This window comes from Cryptomeria japonica, chromosome 7 (assembly GCF_030272615.1).
Source record: "Cryptomeria japonica chromosome 7, Sugi_1.0, whole genome shotgun sequence".
In the NCBI taxonomy this organism is placed as follows: Eukaryota; Viridiplantae; Streptophyta; class Pinopsida; order Cupressales; family Cupressaceae; genus Cryptomeria; species Cryptomeria japonica.
In genome coordinates, this window is record NC_081411.1 from 388,989,601 (window position 1) to 389,015,579 (window position 25,979).

Below are 25,979 nucleotides of genomic sequence, written 5' to 3' on the forward strand. Positions count from 1 at the left end.
AGGTGATGATGCCAGGACACGCTAAATTAGGGGCACAAACATGAGGCATCAATTGGCTCAATGACAATTTATGATGCTACACTGACATATGTGATGATGTGGGATGGAGACCTATGTGATGTGATTTATATGGGTCTTTCATGATATGATGTAGGATGTATATGTTGTTATGTATGCATGTGAAATATATGGATGGTGATGCATGGATATCTATATGATATTTTTGAGGTTACTAACATATGCCAATGCAGGTGGATGGATCTATATGATGTTATTGACAAGTGTGATGATGTAGAACATATGGGTGTGTTGTCGTTGGTGCGGCAATGGGAAAATTTATCATGTGAATATGATGATTATGCCTAGGGAAAAAATCATAGAACAATGCAACTAATATGAATGAAATGTAAAAGAATATGTAAAAGGAGAGGACTGAAAGATATGCCATAGGAATTTGGTCCCAAAAGGCATAGACTTGTGGGATCAATGGTGGAGCGAATGTACAACACTAATATCCATGATTATTATTTACTTGACTTGTTGAGGGAGACGAATCACTGAGAGTATGGTTATAAATAAAAAATTAACAAAGGCCAAATCCTTGAGTGAAAAGGTACAAACGGAGCACAAGAAGCTAAGATAGTGACATATTACATGCAAAAAGTAATGTAAGGTCATCGTAACCAATCCTCATCCAATATGGGAAAATGAATATTGAATCGTGTGTTTATAGTTTAATATGGAAGTAAGACTTGAGTCACAGCTAGACACATGTAGGTCTCAAGGAAACATAGTACAAACCCTAGCTGGAACAAGCAAATGCCTCACAAACCAACCATATAGATTTTTGGAGTTATGTGCTATGTCGTCAAAGTTGTTAACATAAGAAAAAAGAACAAGGCGCTCCTAGATAATATTAGAGTTTTCTGCATATTCTGCTCGTTGAAATGTAACCTATATGCATGCGGTGAATGCAATGAGAAAATAAGGGAGGTGAATTAATTGCTTACATCAATATGTATAAGGAAACATATGTATGCAAATGTGTTTTTATGTGTGTGTCAACCATAGTACATAGAACTTAGGAAGAAATAGGTGGCAGCATGGGAATAAATTGGAGTCTCAAGGTAGGGCAAATAGGCAGCTAAAGAAAATGATGGGATTATAGGAAAAAGAGGGAACAAAATGAAAGACGAGGGATGGAGATGGGGTTGTTGTGTAATTATATGGAGAGTAATCCTAGTTTTTTTATTTTGCAGAGGGATATCAACACCAGTAGCTATAATAGCTAAGATGCCATGAATTTCCCAATTTGTGGACTAGACTCTTCAAAAAAAAAGTTAGATAATACATGCAAGCTCACATATAATGATGATGGTATATATGAGGTATGGGGGAAAGATGATACCCTTGTGCACACAAGTCTGTGACAAGACTTGGTAGATATATGCAAAGAAGGACCATCATGATCATGCCAACATATTCATAATTATAGCAAACTCGTTGGATCATACATAAGAAAACCAATAGACACACCATACAACATAGATCATGCCCAATTATACCCAAAATCAAGACATGCCAAGATATGTAATGATTGAGGTGGCCTAGAGTAGGGATAGTCATAGGACAATGGATAAAGTCAAAATAAGAGATTAACCATGCAAACATTACTCTTGACCAATAGACATTTCTTGCCAAGAGGTAGGACAAGGATTTAATGAAAATTGCTAAGCATGGGAAGGAGACATCGCGATGGGCATGAGGATGAGAATATGATAAATGGTGAAGAATTATTCGATTGATTATTGAGAAATGCAAGCAAAGATATCGCAAGTCTAATTTGTGAGATATATGGCTAATAGGTGTTTGGATTATGCACGAGTCTAATAAGCTCGGGTTGGTGGGAAGATCAATATGATGGGAAAGAAACTCAGTGTGATGGGATGAAAGCTTATTGTGATGGGATGAAGTGCAAATATTTTTAGTCATATCATAAGGTAGGTTGTTGGTAAGATACATGATTTCATAACATCATTTGGCAATTAGTTTTAGATTTAGGTTCATTTTAGGTTGTGATCATTAAGTTGACAAACTAATTCACGAGCTTGCTTCATAAAAACCGAGTGCTCTTTTGTGATGACAAAATTGCATGATAAATATATGACATTTGAGTAAGCTTAGTTAGACCATCTCAACATGCTTCATAAAATGTTAGTGTTGTGAAGTGATTGATGATAATTTGAATGCATGTGACATGCTAAGTGCTAAGCTCAACGTACGGGGTGGATTCTTATTCATGACTAAGGTCAAATTCATCATTAATAAGGGAGGTTTGGGGATTAGAGGTGGAAAATAAAGAGGGGAAAGGCATGAACTCGAACACAGAAGGTGGGGAAATAATTGGGACTCAAGATTCATGATAGACGAGAAGAAATGACAATTGCGTAAGGATAAAAGGGGAGATGTGTGGAAACAAATTCATTATATATGATGGATCCAACTAGCTACACATGACACCTGTAAACACGTTTTCACCATGGTACTTCTCCATATATAGTGCCACTGAGTGGTTTTCACAAGTGGATGAAATTATTTTTCTTGACTATTTTGCCTAATTTCAATTTTTTCAATTTTTTTTGGATTTTTTGACCCTTTTGATTTTTTTCAATTTTTTTGAAAATGGGGATACCTTGAGGATTAATCATATAACCTCTTAATATGGATGATGTTCAGAAGCTCATCCAAGGGTTCTCCTTCTAGTGTATCTAACTTATATGCCCCAAACTCATACTTGGCAGTGATAATATAAGGGCCTAACCAATTTGGCTCAAACTTGCCTTTCTTGTCACAGTCTTGAAGATTCCTCTGCTTTTCTTTAAGCACTGGATTACCAACCTCAAATTCACGATTTTTGGCTTTCTTTTCATACTAAATACGAAGGAGATTTTTGTAAGCATGAAGATGATTCAAGGCATGGAGGCATCGTTCATGTGTTTTGCAATGAAATCCTTAACACTTGGGAAGCTCATTCTCACTTGACAAGACCGCTTCAAAATCAAAGACAAAGGAGTATGGAGTGGCACCTGTAGGTGTGTGGATGCTGGTACGATAGGCCCAAAGGGCTGGACTAAGTGGGAGGTGTTAGTCACAACCAACATCATTAACTATTTTCTTAAGGATTTTGATAAGGGTCTTATTAGAAACCTCAACTTGATGGTTACCTTGTGGGTAATAAGGGGTGGAGAAACACTATTGTTGGCATTTTTTATGTTTATGTTGTGATTTTCATTGATGGACACACACTTTTATTGAGATCCCCTTTATATGTATGAGCTCATGCTCAACCGGTATTTGTTCCAACCGGTATGTTGTATTCTAGTCTTTAGACTAGTAGTGATTTTGCAGAATGTGTTTCCTGGTCTGAAGCGACATGACGACCCCAAGCAGTTCGCAGATCACAACCAATATGAGGGAGCAAAGTGACACAACACATTCTTACTAGTCTTTATTTTTGTCAAACCAGCAACCGGTATTTTGTATGAATCGGTAATACTCTGTGATGAGTTACCAACCGACATTTTGTGATGAGTTACCAATCCACCGATTGTTTGACGGTGTCGACACATTAACGGTGATTCCTGTGTCATGTTACTAAGTATGTCTAGGTTCATTGAACCTAGGAAATTGTAAAGAAATTCTATTGGACCGACATGAAATCAGATTCCTTTAAAAGGACATCATGTCTAGGGTTTTAGGTTGTTGCGAAAAAGGGTTAATGTTGAGCTAGGGTTTAAGGTGGATGTTGAGTTGTTGGAAGAGCGATCTTATCTGAGAAGATCAAGTTGTAACTGAGAGAGAGATAGAGAAGACTGAAGTAATGCTGGAATACATTAGCTGTGAGCAATATTGGATCTAACCAAGCAGTTTGTGCTATTAGATAGATCAAACACTCGTTGATTACTCACATCTTTAACAAGTCAGTAGCCCCTAACCGGGTAGGCCTCAAAGCCTTTGTAAAATCCTCTAACAAGGTGGTTCACACATGTGAATCTAAAATCCTCTAACAAGGTAGTCTTTAATTGGACTTATCTCCTAACAGAGATTGAGATTCCTAACAGGATCTGTTCTAGTGAAGAACATTGTAAGACCTTAACCGGTCTGGTTTCTATTTTGCAGATAGTGACTTGTGAGTTCCATCTCATTGTGGTTTTTCCCAGTTGGGTTTCCATGTCAAATATCTTGTGTTATGGTTGTATTGCTCTTGTGGGTGAATGTTTTATTCGCATTTTGGTTTATATGTGTGGTAATTGGTTTGACTGTCAGACTGCTTTACCGGTTTATCTTTAGACTGTGTAAGTGTTTTAGTGCAAAGATTTTTGGCATACTAATTCACCCCCCCTCTTAGTATTCATCAATTGGTATCAGAGCCAACCTTTCTATAAGTTTAACCACTTGGAAAGAGATATGGGGGAATACACCTTGAGGGAACTTACAGAATGGCTCACTAAGTCTGAGCAAGCCTATGATGATCTTATGGTCAAATACAAGGCATCTCAAGCAAAAAGAAGAGAACATGCAGAAAAGCTGATGGAACTATCTGAAAGTAGTTCTGAAGATGAAGCTAACATGGAAGCTATGATTGCTGAAGTAAATAAGCTGAATGATTCAAACTCCAATCTGAGAAAGGAGTTGGAAGGACTAACTATTCGGTTCAGTCAAGAGCTTGAGAACCAAAGAAAAGGTGAAGATCTGGTAAAAGACAGAGATCATGAGATCTCCAAGTTGAAACATGCACTAACTGCTCGCCTTCATGAGAGTAGAATGGAAAAAGAAGACATGCAAGGAGAACTGAACATTGCCATCTCTGAAAATGCAAGTCTTATGGAGACAAACACTGCTATTTCCAAAGAACTCTTTGAGTCAAAGGAAATACTTGCTAAGTTTGGCAAAAGTACAGTCAAGCTAGAGCAAAAGCTTGAGTCATCTAGACCGGCAAAGAATACCAATGGTCTTGGTTTTTCTGGACATGAGGAAGGAGAATCCTCAGGAACAAATGCTGAAGCATCAAAGAAGCAACCGACACTCAAAGGAAAAGGTAAGCAAAAATTTAAACCTGTTTGCTTTAACTGTCTTAAAGAAGGACACACTGCCAATGTATGTAGGAGCAAAGCCTACAATAATTTTCCTTATTTTATCAACAATGTACCTAGATTCAATAAGTTCAATGGTCATTGTTATGCATGCAACAAGTTTGGGCATAGAGCATTTGAATGCAGGTCTGTAGTGGATAATACTGGAAGATATCCTCAGAGGACTCAAGGAACTGGTCCTGAATCTTTTATGAACCGGAACCACAACCGGTTTAATGACTTCAATCATCAGTCAAGAAGCGGTGGTCATCAAGCGACAACCGGATGGAGAGAAAATTGTATGATCTGTCATGGTCATGGTCACACTGCTGCAACATGTAGAAGGAAGATTGGAAACATGTACAATGGACCTTGGAGAGCACCTGGACTTGTTTGCTATCACTGCAACAAACCGGGTCACATTGCAAGATTCTGCAGAAGCAGAAAAACTATATCTGATGATATACCGGTCACTCAGGAAGGAGAAATATATGTTGAAAAAGTTCAAGGAGACATGAAGAAAACATGGAAGAAGAAACCAATAATGTCAGAAGAGGAACCGGTTTCTGCACCTAGTGTGGAAATATCGGAACCGGCAAACTAAGCCTCAAAGGCTTAGGGGGAGCAAATAGCGAAATGCTTTCAAACCCCTGGTTAACACCGGTAAAAGACCTTAACCGGTATGCTATACCTATCGATTGGCAGAAGATCGGAAACGGTAAAAAGGCAAATTAGGGTTTACGACCTAATAGAGGAGCATTAATGATGGTAGGTGAGAGACATGTATAAATGCATTTTTCAAATCATTTCTTAGTATCTATTTTTGAGCGAAGAAAAGGCGATTTGAGCTTAGATTTCAAAAAATTGGATAACTTTGAAAGGGATTCAAATCTAGTTTGCAAGCGGTAGTGGAGAACTCAAAGCGGTGATTTGGCATTCGACGGAGAGCGAAGCAAAGCAGAATCAGGAAGCCCTAAATCCGCATTTGAAAGGTATTTTTCATGTTCTTGAAATACTCTTCAATGGCTTCTGCATCTCATACCAGTTCAAGCACATCCATTGAGTCAGAAAGTTTCATTCAGAGGAAGTCCAAGTATAATGCTTTGTCACAAGTTCCAGCTGGAGTCATAGTCGAAGAAGGAATTTTAGATTATATTGATTGCAAGATAGAAGACCTAGGGTCCCTAGCCATTCATACTCAATTAGGTCTATTTTGCAGAAAGGACAAAAGGATCAAACCGAAGTTCAGTATCTTAGAGAAGAAGAAACTCCATAATGTGATATATTTTCTGGAAGACTTCACAGAGGATCACATCAAGATCATCTTGAGCAGGGTGCATGGTGACAAGATGTACCTAGAGAGAACGCATAATATCACGCCTGAGGCAATTCATGCAGTCACCGGTTTCTGCAACAAGGGGAAGTGCCAGCTCTGAGAACGGTAAGCAAAACAGAAATGACCAAGCTCACTGGTTCGACAAGTGATTCACGAGGTATGACAGTTAATCCTATCAAGGATGAACTGGTAAAATACATCTGCATGGTGATAGGCTACAAAACATTCTCAACTAGCAGGATTAATTTTGTATCTGCTGCAGCGGTAAATGCCGCTTACCGAATGATTATAGAGGATAAATCATTTGACATATGCACCGGTATGTAGAGGCAACTTATGTTAAATCTTAAGGAAATCAAAAAGGACAATTCACTAAGATTTAAGTTTGGACAGCTAATGGTAGGGTTGTTTTTCTATTTCCAAGGCTACTTTCTGGGTGTGGGAGATGTCCAGTGGTCCCTTGACCAACCGGTAACCAAGCAGATAAAGGAAAGTGTGCAAGCCATTGGAACTGGCTACCCTGAGGTACTGAACAAATACTTTGATGAGTTCAGAAGAAAGATGAGTCAGAGGGTATGAATCTCAGGTGACATAGTGAAGAAGTATGAAGATGACATCTGTTTCACTGTTTAGGTGGACAAATGTCTGATGGAGGCTGTTGAGACTAGAATGGAGGAAGTGGAGCCTATGGGCTATGAGGTCATGTTTGACATGTTGGAAGGGTATGCTTCAACCCTTATTGCCTCGCCTCTTGATCCAAAGGCTAAGTGAACCGGAACCTACTTGGAGAGGATTGCACTAGTTGAAGAACCATCGATGAAGAAGGGAAAAGAAGTGGCAACTAAGAAAGCTAAGGCAGTGCCTGCAACATCAGCACCAGCTACCACTACGACTCCAAGAGTGACCAAGCGGTCACCAGCAAAGAAGAAACCAGAGGTAACACTGGCTAAAGTCTTCGAAAGAAAGAGGAAGACTAAGGCAAATGAACTGGACTCTGAAGAAACCGAGTCTGATGAACAGCCAAAGAAGGCTAGAGAGACCAAGAAGATGAAGAAGAATGAACCGGCAACATCCGCACCGGTAAATATAGATATTTCCTCTTACAAACCTTTGACACATTGTCAAAGAACAGTAAAGAATATCAGGAGAAAGTTACTTCATGATTTAATAGATTATTATAATGAATTCAATAGTGAAGAAAAAGATGAAATATTGCAGGAAATCATTCTTTATTTATGTAAAAATGACCGATCACCATCAGAGATTAAATCTCGGACACCGGATTCATTATTTAAAGCATTGGATAACAAATGGCGCATTGCCATTGAAAAGGAACAAGAGATTAGGGAGAAAGTTTTTGCACAGTACTTCCCCGAACTCTCAAATTCAGAATTATTTGATGTATTGGATCAAAATAAAGGTCTCTTCTTCACAAGGAGAAGAAGACTCTGGGTGTTGGAGGGGAGAGTTGATGATGTAGAAAAGGATACACATCAACACATGGCCCATGCTATCAACTTTCATAAAGCTCGAATGGCCAACCTCCAAGCGGAAAAGGAACCGGTTATTTCCAAACCGGATGAGGTTTTTGATGAGGAAGGAAACCTGGTGGAGGAACCAATTGACACCATAGATGTCGATGCCCTAGATATAGAAGATGTTACTCAGGACATACCTTCTGAGGGAGCTGAACAGGGGCAACAGGCTGATCAGGGTGGTGAACAAGTTGTGGACACATAGCAAGCGGTAAAAGAATAGGAAGAGAAAAAGAAGAAGGATGAAGATGAGAAACAAAAAAAAGAGGAAGAGAAGAGAGAAGCGGAAGAGGAGAAAAGAAAAGATGAAGAGAAGAAGAAGCAAGAAGAAGAAAGGAAGAAGAAAGAAGAAGAGGACAAGGAAGAAAAGAAGAAGAAGGAAGAAGAAGAAAAGAGAAAGAAGGAAGAGGAAGAAAAGAAGAAGAAAGAAGAGGAGAAGAAGAAGAAGGAAGAGGAAGAGAAGAAGAAGGAAGAGGAAGAAAACAAGAAAAAGGAAGAGGAAGAGAAGAAGAAGAGGGAAGAAGAAGAAAATGAAGAGCAGAAGAGGAGAGCAAAGGAGAGGAAAAAGGCAGAGGAAGACAAGGAAGAAGAGAAGAGAAGAGAAGCGGAAAAGAAGAAAGCTAAAGATGCCAAGGAACGATAAGCGGCAAAAAGCTCTCAGGTGGAGACTTCGAAGGCAACCGAAAGTCAACCCTCACCGGTTGATCTCTCTAGTCCTATTGATCTCCAATCTGCAAGTGAGTCGGAGCTTATGCAGAGCATCAAGGTTGCTCAAGAGCGCCTTGAGATCATTCACAGGAAAAAGGAACAGGACATCATTCAGGCAGCTGTAGACACACTTACCGGTTTAATCCCATGTACTAATCTTCCTGACACTGATTCATCACTAGCACAACTCAAACTTCTGTGTACTTTAGTGGATGATCAGGTGCAAGGTCTAGAAGAAGCAGCAGAGGCCAATGTAAAGAAAGAGCACCAAAAGGCTCTTAATGTTGCTCTCTTGAAGAAACTAAATGAGCTTAGGACTGAACTGCTAAAGGATCAAAAGGACATAAGGAGTGCCTTGGATGAGGGAAACTTGCTACTCAGCAAAATCTATCAACCTCATCTGTTCTGTGATGATGTGCTAGCCAAGAAGCAACAACTTCAAACAAACTTATAGTCCTACTTGAGCACATTCAAGACTCCTTACAACTCCTTTGCAACATATGGGCAAACCGTTCACCAGTTCCAAATCCAGTCAGCCAAGATAGAGCAAGAGATCAGCACAAGGTCCAGGGATTTGGAAGAGCTTCAACTGGTATTGCTTCCATGACTGCAAATTCTCCAGAAATACTATCTGAACCTGGATGCTCTGACAGTCACACAAGAATTGAGCACAATAGATGCCATGGAGTAACAGGTATCACAAATGCAGACAAAGAAGGAAGTGGTGACCTCCTTACTTGAGTCCTAGTCTCTTTCCATGAAACAATTTTTGCAGGACTATAAAGTGGTTTTTGACAAGTATTATTCATTATTGTCATAAACTCTTAGATATATATATGGAAACAGGTTTTTCAGTGGTACTTTGTCATTGTTGGCAAAGGGGGAGAAGTATATGGTTTTAAAATTTTAAAATTTTGATATATCAGGGGAGAAGTATATTAGAGGGAGAAGTATCTGTTTTGAAATTTTGATATATGCTGTGATATATGCTATATGCTCTGATGATTATGCTTTGAATGCAAAATTGCTATTCACTCTGTTGACTAAGGGATAGTGTATATGCTTAGGGGGAGCAATTTTGTTAATGGCAAGTTTTTTGTTGTAAAACACTTAGATGTCAAAATTTTATTTTCCTAAGTGTTGCCATCAATGCCAAAGGGGGAGATTGTTGGCATTTTTGATGTTTATGTTGTGATTGTCATTGATGGACACACACTTGTATTGAGATCCCCTTTATATGTATGAGCTCATGCTCAACCAGTATTTGTTCCAACCGGTATGTTGTATTCTAGTCTTTAGACTAGTAATGATTTTGCAGAATGTGTTTCCCGGTTTGAAGCGGCATGATGACCCCAAGCGGTTCGCAGATCGCAATCGGTATGAGGGAGCAAAGCAGCACAACACATTCTTACCAGTCTTCATTTTTGTCAAACCGGCAACTGGTATTTTGTATGAATCGGTAATACTCTGTGATGAGTTACCAACCAACATTTTGTGATGAGTTACCAATCCACCGATTGTTTGACAGTGCCGACACATTAACGGTGATTCCTATGTCGTGTTACTAAGTATGTCTAGGTTCATTGAACCTAGGAAATTGTAAAGAAATCCTATTGGACCGACATGAAATCATATTCCTTTAAAAGGACATCATGTCTAGGGTTTTAGGTTGTTGCGAAAAAGGGTTAATGTTGAGCTAGGGTTTAAGGTGGATGTTGAGTTGTTGGAAGAGCGATCTTATCTGAGAAGATCAAGTTGTAACTGAGAGAGAGATAGAGAAGACTGAAGTAATGCTGGAATACATTAGCTGTGAGCAATACTGGATCTAACCAAGCAGTTTGTGCTATTAGATAGATCAAACACTTGTTGATTACTCATATCTTTAACAAGTCAGTAGCCCCTAACCGGGTAGGCCTCAAAGCCTTTGTAAAATCCTCTAACAAGGTGGTTCACACATGTGAATCTAAAATCCTCTAACAAGGTAGTCTTTAATCGGACTTATCTCCTAACAGAGATTGAGATTCCTAACAGGATCTATTCTAGTGAAGAACATTGTAAGACCTTAACCGGTCTGGTTTCTATTCTGCAGATAGTGACTCGTGAGTTCCATCTCACTGTGGTTTTTCCCAGTTGGGTTTCTAGGTCAAATATCTTGTGTTATGGTTGTATTTCTCTTGTGGGTGAATGTTTTATTCGCATTTTGGTTTATATGTGTGGTAACCGGTTTGACTGTCAGACTGCTTTACCGGTTTATCTTTAGACTGTGTAAGTGTTTTAGTGCAAAGATTTTTGGCATACTAATTCACCCCCCCTATTAGTATTCATCAACTGTTAGATGTCAAATTTCTAGCAAAGTTATTTTACATCTTGATTTTTGAAAGGTTGTCCATTATCGGTGATAATAGTCCTTGGAATACCATAAGGGCATATGAGATAATTTAGGATAAATTTAACTACTTCCTTACCAATTGTGTAGGTGAGGGGAATAGATTCAACCCATTTAGTAAAATATTCAGTTGTAGTAATAATGAATTTATGGTCATTAGAGGAGGTGGGATGGATTTTGCTAATGCGATCAATCCCCCACTAGGAGAAGGGCCAAGGAGTAATGATAGGTTGCAATTATTGTGAAGGTGCGTAAATTAAGTCTCCATGTTGTTGACACGACAAGCGTTTCTTCACAAAGCGATAAGCCTCTTGCTCCATTATAGGCTAGTAGTATCTTGTACATAGGACCTTCTTAGATAAAGTTGAACCATTTGATTATGCTCCATAGATATTGTTGGCAATTTATGTGCCAATCTTAGCGGAGCGCGAGATAAGGATTTCAGTTGGCTAAGGGTTACTCCCTTATCCCACAACACATTGGAAGTAGTCATGTGGTCGCACAAGATAAGGGCAACAAGGAGCAAAAGGGGCTCTTGGCTTATCCCGTGAAGTTCCAAAGGCAATAGACAGATCGCGCAGGATAGGAAAAGTCAAAGGTGGGTCTCAGTTGACATCTTCAGACAAGGGAAGCCACATGGGATAAGATCCAAGTAAGTAGAGGGTCAACCTCTCTTATCCCATGAGGTAAAACAAAGGCATCAACGGACCCGCGGGATAAGAAACAAAGCAAAAACAAAGAAACCCTTGTCTCGCGGAGTGGAATAAAGGCTCAACAAGGCCCGCAGGATAAGAAGGCGAGGCAGAAACAAGAAGGCTTATCCTGTAAGGATAACACATGATGAGGAAAGGGTCACATGATTGATAGGATTTTTCCCTTGTCCCATAGGGTTAAAAGTGGAGATAGGTGATGTCGCGGGATAAGAGAATAAAGGGAACGAAGGACTTCCTTATCCTGCGCATTCCCGCAGGCTAACGAAATAAGGGTAAACTCAAGGAATCTTATTCCATGAGGTAAAATTGAGGTTATGAGGGACCTGCAGGATAAGAAACAAAGCATAAACAAAGAAACCCTTATCTTGCAGAGTACAACAAAGAGTGCAAAAGGGCCTCAGGATAAGCAAACAAAGTAGAAGCTAGGGTTCTTATCCTGCATAGTATGTAGGACCGTTTAGCGATCAAACACAGTAAGGAAAATGTGGACGCAAGGTGCCACATCAGATGTCAATGACCGTCAGATCTTCATAAGGCCTGATCCGATGGCCATGTTTTAATCATCTATTGGACCTGTTGGATGCTTATGTGGAGAGATCTCGCGCATCCATCTTCGTGCAAATATCTTAGATCGACGGTGGACTTTTGATTTCATGGTGGTCGTTGAGTTTTGAATGCTCTATGCAGGGTGGTTGTTGACTCGATGGTCGAGGATGTTCTTTGCTCAGTCGGTGCCCGATTTTGGACCCGATCTCACTCCAACCACTAGATTTGCTCACCTTCACTCTAGACATGACGCTTGCAGCTGATTCCAGATGCCACCCATGCCCTCTTTAATGTCATTCAGAGACTTTTTTCTTTGTAGGTACCCCCAGACGCATTCAGATGTAGGGTTTTCCCTGATTTGCAGGGATTTTTGTTTCTTCAAAGGCAAAGGACGCTCTAAGAGCTATTTCACCATGCCATTAGATCTGTCGATTGGATCTTTTTCGATCCTCTAATATTTTTGAAACCTAACTCAGGTGGGGTTATTGTTTTCTCAAATGAAACCATCTGAGTTATGTCTAATCTATAAAGGAAAAATTGTAACATATTGTTTGGATCTTCTCTTCTTTTTCTTCTACAGAAGGCTTATGTCTCTCTGCACTTGTAAAAATTTGCTTTTCCTCCTCATTAATGAAATTTACTTTTTTGCTTGATTTCAATTGTTATAATGTGTGTATTTCTCTTACCTCATTGTTTGAATACATTCTTGTTTGTTTTCCTTCATTGTAGGTGTTTGTGTTGATCCCCTCTGTGAATGTTGACTGTGAACTAAGCTTGGTTCCTCTCCTCTTTTCATAGATTCCAACCTTCACTTGCACTTAGGTGGCTAATTAGGGTAGAAGTCTATGCATATCTTGGATGGTTTCATTTGTCTTTTGTGCAGTTATAGGCAGGAAGATCACAGTTTTTAGTCTGGGTGCAAACCCACTTTCCCCTCTTTCAATATCCCTCCCCTTTCCTTGTCAGATCAGTAGATTAAACTTTCATGTGTTGGGTTGGTCCAACACTTTGCATCAAATTGAAAGGAAGACGACCTTCTCCAAAGATTCAACCTCACATTTCACAAGGCCCCACACTTGAGATGTTTATTCAATGTTTCACAAGGTTGATGATTAAGGTTTCTTTGGTCATCAATGGTTCAAACTTTTGTGACAACAGATACCTTCATGTAGCTCACGAAGTCTTCATTCAACTTCTTCCTTTTCTAAAAATTGCAATAGGTTTCCATCAAAGAGCCTCTGATATAGGGTATCTCTAAGAATGGTGTGAAAGATGAAGGATTGTTGTTGGGTTTTAGCGAGATTAGGTAGTACGATGTTGTTATAGAGGTAAATATAGATATCGTGATATTAAGGGGAATCAGGACCAATAATTGCACATACTATTTCGGATTTGGACACAACATATGCTAGAATAAGAAGATGCTCAATCAAGAATTCACACTTATGACTATTGTCGGGCATCTACAGGAGAGAGCCAATAGTAGCCATAGCATCAATAGATTTATTTTTTGCTCGAGGGATCTTCTCAAATTGAATAGAAGTGAAATATTTTTTGAAGTATTCCACCATGTGATGATAGGGAAGAAATTTATTCTTGGTTTGATACTCATCATGACTTGTTTAATGACCAATCATGAATCACCATACACATGCAGATATGTAATTTTCCATTAGATATCAAGGCGAAGACATGTGATGAGGGCTTCATATTCAACAATGTTGTTTGTACACTAAAAGGCTATTTTATATAACTTAGGGATGCAACCACCTCGAGGAGTGACCAAAATAATTCCTGCTCTTGATCTTTGCTATGTACAAGAACCATCAAATTATAACTACCACTTAATTGATTGTGTGATGATCATAATAGCATCATCTTGGAACTCTATGATAAGGGGATGGTACCCTTATAAAGGGGCATCAACCAATTGATCTATAATAACCTCTCCTTTGATAACTTTGTGATCCACATACTTAATGTTGACTTCACTTAAGATCATGACCCACTTAGCAGTTCTTCCTATAAGAGAAACTTTGAAAAGGAGATACTTGAGGGGATCAATTTTTGCAATGAGTTTAGTCTTGTGATTAAGCATGCAATGACAAAACTTCTAAGTGTTGAAAACCACAAAAGTCATGCTCATTCAATTGGTGTTTAGTTAAGCTCATAACTTATCAAGGTGTAGTTGATATATTATATTGCATGCTCTTTTCTTCGATCATCAACTTGTGCTAGTAATGCCCCCAATGCTACTATCATAGTAGAGATATACAAAAGAAGCGATTATCTTGCAATACGAGGCATTCAAACATCTGAGGAACCTAGATATTCTTTTAGCTTATTAAATTCCCTTTAACACAAACAATCCCACTTAAATTTGGCATCCTCTCAAAGTAAATGAGTGAACGGTTGACACTTATTTGTAAGATGAGCGATGAATCTATTAATAGACTATAGTTTTACTTGGAGAATGTGAAGCAACTTGAGATTATTTGTTGGTGGTATGTCCATGATAGCCTTCACCTTAGTTGGATCTACTTCAATTCCTCTTCTTGATATAATAAAACCCAGGAGTTTACCGAAAGCAACTCCAAAGACACATTTCTTAGGATTAAGTTGTAACCTGCACTTCTCTAGTCTTTCAAAGATCTTAGTCAGGACAACGGTGTGTCCTTCTCATGTCTTTGATTTTCCTAAGAGGTCTTGTACATAATCTTCCATGATATCATGAAGTAAATCATAAAAGATAGTGGTCATATCTCATTGATAGGTAGCTCTTGCATTGTTTAGCCCAAAGGGCATGAATTGATAGCAAAAATTTCCCCATGAATTAGTAGAAGCTATCTTATGTTGATCTTTGACAACCATTTTGATATGATTGTATCCCGAGAAACCATCCATTAAGGAAAGCATCTTGTGTCAAGCTATTAGATCCATTATGATATCGATGCTGGGTAAGGGGAAATCATCGTGAGGACATACTTTATTAAGATCCCTGGAGTTTGTACAGATACATATGTCACTAGTGGGTTTGTCAATTGGTACTATATTTGAAACCCATTCTGGATAGTCAATAGGCCAAATGAATTCCAAATCTAACATATTTTGTAGCTCTATTTTGACTATTGAGGATGCATTTTTCTCATCTTTTGATTGATAGGCTTCACATTAGGATGTACCACAAGATGATGCACTACTAAATCTAGATCTAATCTTGGCATGCCAATGTATGACCAAGAGAATTTGACTTGTGTATCTTTGATAAAAGTTACCACATCTCGCTTTTCTTGATTTGTGAGAGATTTGGCAATGTATGTATTCTTTAGATGTTCTTTTGTCCTCAGATTTACTATCTTGTGATGGTATGATGAAAGAATAAGGATCTGGTCAACTACTGAGAGGCGGGGGGGTGAATCAATAGATATAAAAATTGATAATAACTTCCACCAGTCTCAGAAATAACCTCTCAAAGTAAACTTAGAACTGACAAGTTAAACCACTGAACTATAAATGCAATATCACTGTCAGAATAAACCGGTTGACTATTATAGCAAATTAACAATAAACAAATTGAAACTTATAAACATCCAAATACTTTACTGACATAAGTAAAACTTCATTTCATATTGCTGGTGGTTATCATGACTTATCAAAGTAGATTAAGTAGTTAAGAAAATCAACCATAGAAAACATAACCACAAAAACATTCACCACTTGACACAATATTTTGATGTGGAAACCCAAATGGGAAAAACCAAGGTGAGATGAGACTCATAAGATAACTATCTGATCTCTTCGGAAGTTTGCCCTATCAGGAGCCAAGCCTGTTAAAGCTTTACAAAAAGTCTTGTTAAGAACATATCCTGTTAGGGACCACTCGGTTAAGGGATTGACTATAATGCCTTGTTAGAAGCAATACCCTTTGAGGAGTAACCTTGGTAGAGGATTTGAAATCCAAGCTAATGGACCACCTGGTTAGAGGATTTGAATAACACTAAGCTAGCTAGAGCTTACCCGGTTAGGGGATTTCAAACTGTTGTAATTGTTAGAAAACAACATGGGTTTTCTGATATGTTGAATAACACTACACTTGCTTGTTCAGATCATTTTCATGCTCCTATCTGCCTTTACACAAACTGCAGATACATCATCCTGTTCGACGACCACACACTCAACTGAAACTTTGCCAGCACTTAAACAAAATAACTCATAGACCTTATAAATAAATCAATTAGGTCGGTAACACAACAAAAACCTAATTCTCTCATAGAGATTACAAGCAAGTCAGTTCAAGTATGATTGTTGGATTACATAATAATCTCTGCACATCATTCAAGAAAGCCTTGACCGCTCCTTGATCACCGCTTCATCAAACTCAGTAACTCATCACACGCTTTGCATTACATGAAATATACTTGCTCATTCCCTAGACAAAAACTATTATCTCAACGCGCCAAAAACACTTTGAAACTCTCTTCATACAATATGCATATGTGTCATAATCATTACCACTCATCATCTGATCATAAACCAATACAACCAATTCACCAAACTTAATTGGTTAGGGTTTATCAAATCAACAGGTAGGGTTTACCGGTTCAACTCTTCAATGCTTAGCAATACCGATTCACTCCACAAACTTACCTACCGGTTACAATTTCCTTCACTAGCTCTTCCTAACAGTTACAAAACAACATTATAACAATATCACTACCGGCTAATTGACATCAATGACAATATAACATTTCATTAATGCAATCTTCATGCAAATGCCAACAATCTCCCCCTTTGGCATTAATGGGAATACAAATATCAATACCATTGATTGTTGTGATTGTGAATAGGAATCTTGGTTTACATTTTACCATGTACTCTTCTTGTCTTCATCTTGTCTTCAGTTTGTCTTCAGCTACCAGCTAGCCATAGATCTTCTCTTTGAATTATTCTCTCCATAATCACATAGTTCTTCTCCCCCTTTAACAACAATGCCAAAGTGAAAGTAAAACATGCAATGTCAAACTTCATTGTTCAGCATCAACAACCTACAACTTGATGCCCCCCCTGTGGAATAACTCCACTCCTATACCAATCCTGCTGTAAAACTTTGCAAGTAGCTTCGGGACTGATGTGCTCTACATCATGCTCAATTGACCTCATGAAGGGGTACAACCCCTAGCTGACTTCTAAGATACTCAAAAGTAGTCTTAGGCAGAGGTTTAGTAAAGATATCTGCAAGCTGCTCCTTGGTAGAAACATGCTCTAAGAGCACATCTTTACTCTGCACTTTTTTCCTCAAGAAATGATACTTCAATTCAATATGCTTGGTTTGTGCATGCAAAATAGGGTTCTTGGAAATATTTATGGCACTAGTATTGTCACATAGGATCTTTACAGGTTCTGTAAAATTCATCTTGAAACCTTTCAAAATGTTCCTCATCCAGATAGCCTGGGTACAATTCATATAAGTTGCAACATACTCAGCTTCAGTGGTAGACTGTGATATACAACTTTGCTTCTTTCTACTCCATGAAACAAGTCTTCCTCCAAGAAAGAATGCTCCATCGATTGTTCTTTTCCTATCATCAACATTACCTGCCTAGCCTGCATCTGTAAACACCTTCAAGTCAAAGTTACCTTCATATGGATACCATAATCTATAGTCTATAGTTCCTTTTAAATATCTGAATATCTTCTTGGTTGATATCAAATGTGTTTCCTTTGGATTCTTTTGAAATCTAGCAACTAGACCAACTGCATGAGCTATATCCGGTCTGTTGTGAACAACATAGTGCGATTTCCCAATCATTGATTTGTATTCCTTCTCATCAATAGATGTGGCTTCATCCTCCATAGACAACTTACAACCTGTAACCATTGGTGTCCACCTATAACCATTGGTGTCCCAACTGGTTTACAGTCACTCATACCAAATCTCTTTAATACCTCTTTCACATACTTAGACTGTGTGATGAAAATACCACTCTTCATTTGTTGAATTTGCAAGCCTATGAATTTTTTTATCTCTCCACCTAGAGACATTTAAAACTCACTTTTCATTTCATTTGCAAAGTCATTGCTCATTTCATCATTACCTCCAAATATGATATCATATACAAACACTTCACTAACTAGTATCTTATCTCCTTCAGATTTGAGATATATGTTGCTATCTTCATTGGTTCTCTGAAAACCTATCTTCATAAGTGTGAATAAAGCCTTTCATACCATGCTCTTGGTGCTTGCTTTAATCCATATAATTCATTGCACAATTTGCATACCATATCTTTTTCATCTGTCAGAGCATAACCATCTGGATGCTCAATGTATACTTCTTCTTCCAATATTCCATTAAAAAATGTTGACTTCACATCCATCTGATATACTATGAATCCCTTATGTGCTGCAAATGCAAGTAATGTTCTGACACCTTCTATTCTGGCCACAGGTGCAAAAGTTTCACCATAATATTCTCCTTCTTGTGCATAACCTTTGCAAACCAATCTAGCTTTGTTTCAGACTACTACACCATCTTCATTCAACTTGTTCCTGAATAGCCACTTAGCACCTATCACATTTTTATTCACCAGCCTGGGTACTAGGGTCCATGTATTGTTATTCTCAATTTGATCAAGCTCCTCCTCCATATCTTTAACCCAATGATCATCTCCAAATGCTTCCTTAGCAGTTCTAGGCTCAATAGTGGAGATAATGCAAGAATTTTCTCGAATTCTTCTTCTGGTTAACAGTCCAACATCCTTATCTCCAATAATCTGGTCAAGATTGTGATTGAGTCTCACATACCTCAGAATAATATGATCATTATCTTTAGGTTCTTCTTCTTCATTATCATCATCTTCTTCCGAATCTACCCATTTTGGTTGAACTGGTACAACAACATTCTCTTTCCCAGTTTCAAGTTTCACAGGTTCTGGTTCCAAAAATAAAATGCAAGGATCTTCATCCTTTTTCTCCACACTGGTTTCCCCTGAGACTTCAGGATACTTATCCAATCAAACATCAACACTCTCAATGATTCTATGTGTCTGGTTGTTATAACATTTGTAGGCCTTACTCTTGGTGGAATAACCAAGAAATATACCTTCATCACTTTTATCCTCAAAATTGCTAACATAGTCATCTTTCTTAATAAAACATTTGCTGCTAAGTATCTTGAAATAACTAACATTAGGTGATCTACCATACCAGCATTCATAAGGATTCTTGTCCTTACCTCTTTTTACCCAAATCCGGTTCATAGTGTAGACAGCTGTGCTGATATCTTCTCTCCAGAAAGTTTTTCGCTACACCTCCTTGTATCAACATCATCCTAGCAACTTCAACAACTGACCGGTTGTTCCTCTTTGCAATACCATTCTGTTGTGGTTTCCTCAGTGCAGAAAGTTGTCATTTGATACCATTTTCTTCACAATATCTAGTAAATTCCTCAGAAGTAAATTCACCACCTTGATCAGTCCTCAGACACTTTTTCTTCTCACCACTCTCCTTTTCAGCTAAGGCCCTGAATGCCTTGAACTTACTAAATGCTTTTGTTTTATCCTTCAAGAATGTGACCCACATCATTCTTGAGCAATCATTAGTGAAGATCATAAAATATCTGTCACCTTGAATACTTTTAGTCCTTATTGGTCCACAAAGGTCTGTATGAACCAAATCTAATAGATATTTTGCTGAAAAAGATTTGCTTTTGAAAGTTGAGGATGTCATCTTTCCCAGCTAATATTCCTTATATAGAGCATTAATCGGTTTGTCCAATTGAGGCAAACCTCTCACTGTCTTGGACTTACTCACTTTAACAATGTTATCAAAATTTATATGATAAAATCTCCTATGCCAAAGCCAGCTATCATCTACTTTAGCAATTAAACAATTGTTGACTTTAGGATTCAGGTGAAATAGGTTACCTTTAGTCTACTTGCCAGTTGCAATCAATTCACCTTTGCTCCCATAGATTTTGCACATACCATTATTAAACTCCAATGGATATCCTCTATCATTGAGTTGAGCAACACTCAAAATATTGTGCTTTAGACCTTCAACCCAGTCGACATCATTTGCACTGCTCTTTCCACTAAGAGAAATAGTTCCCTTACCTTTAACCATGCAAGGTGAGTCATTACCAAATCTTACAACTCTGCCATCAAATTCCTTCAAAGAAAGAAATCTGCTCCGGTCACCGGTCATGTGATGTGAACAACCACTATCAATGATCCAACCATCAGAATTATCCATACGTGAAACTAAAGCCTTCTGATCAGATGTTTCCTCTTTAATGGCTACAAACACAATGTCTTCATTAGCATCACCATCAAATTCCTCATTAGTGATACCACCATCAACTGCAATAAGACAATCTCTTTTTCCTTTTCCCTTGTGCTTCTTGAACTTCTCTCGCTTGTGCTCATTATAACCTCTAGGACAATTAGTTGCAATGTGTCCAATCTTGTTGCATGCAAAACATTTCAAAGGTAATTTACCTCTATAGTTACCGGTACCCCTAGGCAATTGCTTGGCCAACAATGCTTCAAGCTCAACCAAACTATCTTCATAATCAACTTCTCTGCTAGATCTAGATTCATAACTGTGACTGACATCTCTACTTTTCCTCATAGATGGGTTAGAAACTGAGGCTCTAAATGCAAACTTAGATTTCTGAACACTACCATCATAACCATTTAATTCAAAAGCAATAAGATTACCAATGATGGAGTCAAGGGTTACCTTAGTTTTGTCAATAGATTTTAGCTCCTGAATAGCTGCAACTCGGATAGTGTAGACCGGTAGTAGGGTTCTCAACACCTTACTAACCACTATGGCATCTTCCACTTTACCACCATCACTCTTGATCTCACCAACTATCTCTTTTATGCTTTGACCATATTGTTGGATATTCTCACCTTTAGCCATCTGCATGTCATCAAACTTTCCTCTTAGACTCTCTTCCTTGGCAATCTTCACATGTTCATCATCACTATAAATCTCTTCGAGTTTCTTCCATACCTCATATGTAGTCTCCAGACCATGGACATCAACATACTCTGCATCAGACAAAGAAATGATAATAGCCTCCAGTGCTTGATTGTTTTCTTGTTGCTCTTTCTTCTGATCATCAGTCATAATCCCACTAGGTGCAATATATTCAGTACTAACATGTTCCCATTATTGATTTCCTAGACTCTTGATATAAATTTTCATTCTATCACTCCATATTCTATAGTTCCCTCTATTAAACTTCAAACCTTCCTTCTTCATCATGTTCTACAAGATCTTTACCTCAAGTTGTTAGGCTTAGACCTTAGAGGACCTGAGACGTTCTGATACCGATTGATGGTATGATGAAAGAATAAGGATCTGATCAACTACTGAGAGGGGGGGGGGGGTGAATCAGTAGATAGAAAAACTGATAATAACTTCCACTAGTATCAGAAATAACCTCTCAAAGTAAACTTAGAACTGACAAGTTAAACCACTGAACTATAAATGCAATATCACTGTCAGAATAAACTGGTTGACTATTATAGCAGATTAACAGTAAACAACTTGAAACTTATAAACATCCAAATACTTTACTGACATAAGTAAAACTTCATTTCATATTGTTGTCGGTTATCACGACTTATCAAAGTATATTAAGTAGTTAAGAAAATCAACCATAGAAAACATAACCACAAAAACATTCACCACTTGACACAATATTTTGACGTGGAATCCCAAATGGGAAAAACCATGGTGAGATGAGACTCACAAGATAACTATCTGAACTCTTCTAAAGATCACCCTGTTAGGAGTCAATCCTGTTAAAGCTTTACAAAAAGTCCCGTTAAGAACAAATCCTGTTAAAGACCACTCGGTTAAGGGATTGACTATAATGCCTTGTTAGAAGCAATACCCTTTGAGGAGTAACCTTAGTAGAGGATTTGAAATCCAAGCTAATGGACCACTTGGTTAGAGGATTTGAATATCACTAAGCTTGTTAGAGCTTACCCAGTTAGGGGATTTCAAACTGCTGTAATTGTTAGAAAACAATAGGGGTTGTCTGATCTGTTCAATAGCACTACACTTTCTTGTTCAGATCCTTTTCATGCTCCTATCTGCCTTTACACAAACTGCAGATACATCATCCGGTTCGACAACCACACACTCAATTGAAACTTTGCCAACACTTAAACAAAACAACTTATCGACCTTATAAACAAATCAATTAGGTTGGTAACACAACAAAAACCTAATTCTCTCATAGATATTACAAACAAGTTGGTTCAAGTATGACCGTTGGATTACATAATAATCTTTGCACATCATTCAAGAAAGCCTCAACCACTCCTTGATCACCACTTCATCAAACTCAATAACTCATGACATACTTTACATTACATGCAATATAGTTGCCCATTCCCTAGACAAAAACCGTTATCTCAACGCGCTAAAAACACTTTGAAACTCTCTTCATACAATATGCATACGTGTCATAATCATTACCACTCATCATCGGATCATAAACCAATACAAACAATTCACCAAACTTAATCGGTTAGGGTTTATCAAATCAACAGGTAGGGTTTACTGGTTCAACTCTCCAATGCTTAGCAACACCGGTTCACTCCACAAACTTACCTACCGGTTATAGTTTCCTTCACTAGCTCTTCCTACCAGTTACAAAACAACATTATAACAATATCATTACCGGATAATTGACATCAATGACAACATAACATTTCATTAATGCAATCTTCATGCAAATGCCAACATCTTGAAGTTTCCTCAATCGATAATGATGACCTCTCATGCAATGGAGGAAATATGGTAAGCAAGTCAATTCCCTGATCCTCCAACGCTTGATCCAGGTAGGGAGATGTTCCACACAAAGTGCATTTTGAAGGATGTATTCTCCACATCCACAGTTGATGATCTTGGTCTTGATCTCAGGTTGTGTGGAAGTGGAGGCAATACATTGGAGGTGTCGATTGATGGTGGTGAAGTGGGAGTGTTGAGGGGACAATGGTAGGGGTGTTTTTCTTCAAGAATTTTGCAATATTGGAAAGGTTGTGGATTAGTGAGAATCATGATTTCTCTACCATCGTATGGTAATTTGAGGCATTGTTGGCAAGTGAAGGGAACAACTTGAATGGAATGAATCCATGGATGACCAAGGAGGATGTTGTATGGGAGATCACGATCCAAAACCTGACACATTGTTTCCACCACTGTTGGGCCCACTTGAAGTGGAAACGTGATTGTTCCTTTAGAGACCCTTTCAACATCATCACATGATTTAATTGTGATCTTCCCTTTGAATAAATAATGTCCTTGGGGTATCCCAATTGTTTTATTAACTTATATATACAAGAATTTAGACCAGATAAATCATTATTAACATCAATAAGCTCATACATATCACCAAAATAATTACAATTAACATTGTTAGCATGAACAACATCATCATCCATATCATCACCTATATTAATAAAAATACTATCTCTAATGCAAAAAGAGCACGAACCATCATTTTTCTTAAGTATTTTTAATCTTGGTGATTTAGGTTGAACTTCCTCTAGAGGGTTAGTTGAAGGTTAGACAAATAGGATCAAGTCAAAATTTGGTGTCTTCCGAGAGGAATTGGTTTGGGAAGAAAGCTCACGAGATTTAGTATGACATATGTGTCAATGTTCTCTCACACAACAGTTCCTTTTAGTTTTAGCCAAGACTTGTAAATGTTGAGTGTCAATGGACGTAGGCTTATTGTCCACCTTTAAAGGAGGAATGGGAGGAACCCCACTAGGTTGAATCATAGAAGATGCCAAGTGCTTTCCTTTGTAAGATTTAGGGGGCAAGACTAAGGCATATATGGGAGGAATAGAAGGAGTATGTATAATCCTAGGTCCATTATGAGGAGGAGGAATATCCATAGGTATAGGATCTCTAGGTTTACTTAAGGACATGATCATCTCATTTTCACACTTCTGATAAGATAAGAAAAAGATGTCACTTGAGGCTTAAGAGGTTTGAGTTGTTGAGGCCAAAAGTAATCAAGAGTGAAATTACCATGCTTCACTATAGGTTGGTAAAGGCTATGATTAAATGTTATGATATTGTCATTATAAGGGAATTTAAAATATTTATGAATTTTATAAGGTATAGCTTTCATGGGAGAGAGCCAAGGATGTCCCAACTTCACATGAAACCGATTTGATGTAGGAATGATGGTAAAAGTCACATATAAGTACTTAGTACCAACCTCAATAGGTAGAGTAATAAAACCAATAATAGGGCAAGAGAAACCATCATACACCTTGACCACAACATCAGATTTATCATATGTAACTTGATGCAATTGTAAAATATAAAAATATTCTTCATTAATCACATTCACCATACACACTAGATTAATGAACACCCCTCTTGAGAGTTTGTCTTTGCTCTTCGCATCCATATACAATAAGCCATCGAGTGCAAAAATAGTCTCACTAGGATCAAATGTAATGCATAGGTCTTTAGGAGGTATGGGTTTATCAACAAGATTCACAACATTGTTAGATTCCATACCAAGGTCATCAAGAAAAAAGGCAAGAGACTCAAACTCAACAACATTAGTGGAGTGAGAAGGCAAAGGATTGGTAAATATTCGAAGGTTTTGATTAGGAGGAGCTACAGACTTGTTTCACTTGTCATTAACACCAGCTACAAATATATTATTATTATCCATGAAATATTATATCTTACTCCTCAATGTATAACATTTCTCAGTATCATGTCCAAGTTGGTGATGATATTGACAAAAGGATTTGGGATCACAATATGGTGGAAATGGTTTAGAAGTGTCAATTGGCTTGATGGGAGGAAGTTTCAACACATTAGAATTTATCAACCTTGACATTGTACTATGCAAAGACTTAAAAAGAGGATTTAATTCTTTTGTAAAATATTTGGATAAAGGGGCCACACCTGATGTCATAGCTCCCACTTGAGTGTTGAAGTTGTCATTTATCCTAATGTAACCTTTGTTCAGTTTAAACTTCACAAATGATTGTTGAGAACCCTCATCTTTATCAACCGGAGCATTGAAGGAGATGATTCAAATTGACTCACTCGAAGTCAACAATTATGAAGCACTACACACAATTGTGAAAAAGGAAGTAAACTCGGAAAATAAAAGCTTATCTCTAATGTTATTTTGTAAATTGGCAATAAAAATTCTTTGAACACCATGATCATGCACTTGATAAAGCAATTTGAGAATTCAAATATTTATATCTAGCAATGAAATCAATCACTTTTTCTATAACTCCTTGCTTAGAAGGAATCGAATCAGTTAAAGTAATTTTAGGATAAATATTACTTTGAAACTGTTGAATAAAAGCATTAGCTAATTGTTGAAATGAAGTAATAAAATAAGGAGACAAAGAACAATACTATTGCAAAGCTTTATCCCTAAAGGTTCTAGTAAACAACTTAGCCATAAATCTTTGGTCATGGGAAAATCACTACACAAAGTTTGAAATGTCTTCACATGAGTCAAGGTGTCACCTTTTTCATTATACAACTCCAATTGAGGGACTTCTATATGTTTAGGGGGAATCTCATAGACAATGTCTTTGGATAATG